The 2,242-nt window shown below is 42.2% G+C and overlaps 1 long non-coding RNA gene across 1 annotated transcript; it reads right to left on the minus strand.

Moving 5' to 3' along the window:
* Positions 1–209: 209 nt before the first annotated feature.
* Positions 210–1,892, minus strand: LOC144166752 (uncharacterized). The gene is made up of 4 exons (XR_013321757.1): positions 1,776–1,892; positions 751–880; positions 463–680; positions 210–396 (listed from the first exon to the last, which is right to left on the minus strand). It is a non-coding gene; the product is annotated as an uncharacterized LOC144166752 (long non-coding RNA).
* Between the last annotated feature and the right edge of the window lie 350 nt (positions 1,893–2,242).

The following is a 2,242-nucleotide window of genomic DNA, read 5'->3' on the forward strand; positions in this document are numbered from 1 at the left end:
AAACCTCGTCTGCATAAACTCCTGAAAGGTATAAACCGGTATTTTAGACCTGTATATTCATACATTTGATCCCTACCCTGATCAACACACACAATTAAGGCAGTCCGGCAAAATAACGAACTAATAAATAGCGAAATTTTAAAGCAAGGAACATGCAGCTAGCGTAAATAACAACATTGACACTCTTTAAGATGAAAGGACATGTGCGTTTTATTTTACTATGAACAATCGAGCCGAATACGTATGCTGTTAAAGCCTTGAATTTCGCAAGTACGCGCTGTTTCAGACGACGTCTTCGTTTTCCTCCTCCTGGGCTTGCTTGCTTGTCTTGACAAGTCAATTTGATGACATACTTGACGGCCATGAACCCAGTATAGGGTTGTTACTGCGACACTTCTGCGAAATGAACGAAAGCTGTAGTTTAGAATTTACAAAGTTGTTACAGCATAGACAATATCTCACCTCTCAGAACACCAGGAATTTTGGTATACAATATGGCCGCATCGATTTTCTTGTACTGGCAGTTCAGATGAGATTTTACAACCATTCCTGGAAAACAAAAGGGCACTGCTGTAACACATAGGGTGCTCAAAAACTCACCTGCACTTTGGATGACGTTTGCTGCCAGATGAGCTTATTCGTGTGTCAGTTTTGTGGTGCTGGTAAATCTGAAGGCATTTCTGTAAGCAAAACAGAAGTGGTGCAGAAAACTGAACTGAAGCAAATTTTAGCTAATGGTGAAAATCTTACCTTTAGGAAGGAATATAGCAAAACAGGCCTCTCCACTTTCCACTTTGTCTTGCTTGTTTAACTTTTTCTAATGCCTGTGTCAACTAAATTTATGACACGCACATCGCATGAGTGGATTTCTCAAGCATTCCTGGAAAACAGAAAAGGACAAAAGTACTTAATTGTAGAAAATACCTAACAGCTTTCTTTACAGGCCATTGAGTAATTAAGTGAAAAGTCTTCAGAAAGCGTGCAAGAGAATTTTCAATTAACAAGAGAAGCCGACCAACTGATGACGACGTGACACGTCGGCAATATTAATTGAAAGAAGACGATAATTGCCTCAGTGCCCATAGACATAAAACACAACGAACAAAAATGAGAAAACATGCTATTGTCAAGAATGGAAACATTACACAAATTACAACCATGTATTTCCTTGGTTGCCTAATTTAAATTTACCATTTGCTCTCGAAAAATGTGCTTAAAACTGGCAATGAGCTGTTTTTTTTTTGTATGCCATTTTCTTTAAAATTATCAGCATCCGACGAACACCAGCTTTTCACATGGAAAGTGTGTGAATACTACAAAGACGTTAAGGCGTTGTTTTACATCGTAAGATGGTTAGCATAAGCAGCTGATAACATGGCTTAACTGCAACGCTAAATAGTGTTCTGGAACAGCATTCCGCTGAAACTCGCGTGAAATTAAACATGACAACGAAGTTAAACTTATTAGTTTTATTTTTCGCGTGCGTTAGCAGCTGTGGCGAGAAGTAAATTAAAAGCCAATCGTACGTATCAAGGTTCTTGCAGAACCTACACTCGATTTCAGCATCACAACAAAAAATCTACTGAGCGCCCACCTCATTTCGCATTAAATTCTTTCCATACAATTTAAGCGCTGAATACATGTTCCGCCGTTTACAAACGTACGCATTCACAAAAGCAAGAAGCTAGAAACGGGAGGGCAGTCTTGTTCCCGCTCTTTTACGATGTAAACTGCGTTCGAAAGAACGAGGCGAGCTCAAAAAAACGAGCGCTTACCTTCACTGGTCGGTTGCTATGAACTTAATTTCCAGCCCACAAATATTCGCCGTAACATGCGGCCACACAACAAAATTTCGTATTGGTGCCTTCTCCATTCCGCTTGATTGTCAGGAGGCATGGCTGCTTGTTTCTGCAAAAGCGCGCGCTTTTCGTTCGCTCTCCCCAACCCAACGCGGCTGCCAAGCGCAGAGGAGCAGGAGGGGACCGCTCTACGAGGTGCGCGCACGTGTGTGCGTGTGAGAGGAGGGCATAGTACGCTGGCCAAGGACGAAAGAAAGCCTTTTCTTTTCGGTGTTTTTTTTTTTTTTTTTACGGCCATCCCCCACTTCGCGCTCGGCTGCTAAAACTTCCTTTGCGACTCTCTCTAGAAGGGACGGGGCGACGACGAAAACAAAAAAAAAAATAAGGCATGTAGGAAGAAAGGAACGCGCGAGACGGCGTGCCTCCCTGCACCCCGCCCCGTT

This window comes from Haemaphysalis longicornis, unplaced genomic scaffold (assembly GCF_048455015.1).
Source record: "Haemaphysalis longicornis isolate Haplotype H1 unplaced genomic scaffold, Haemaphysalis longicornis Haplotype H1 scaffold_19, whole genome shotgun sequence".
Classification (NCBI taxonomy): domain Eukaryota; kingdom Metazoa; phylum Arthropoda; class Arachnida; order Ixodida; family Ixodidae; genus Haemaphysalis; species Haemaphysalis longicornis.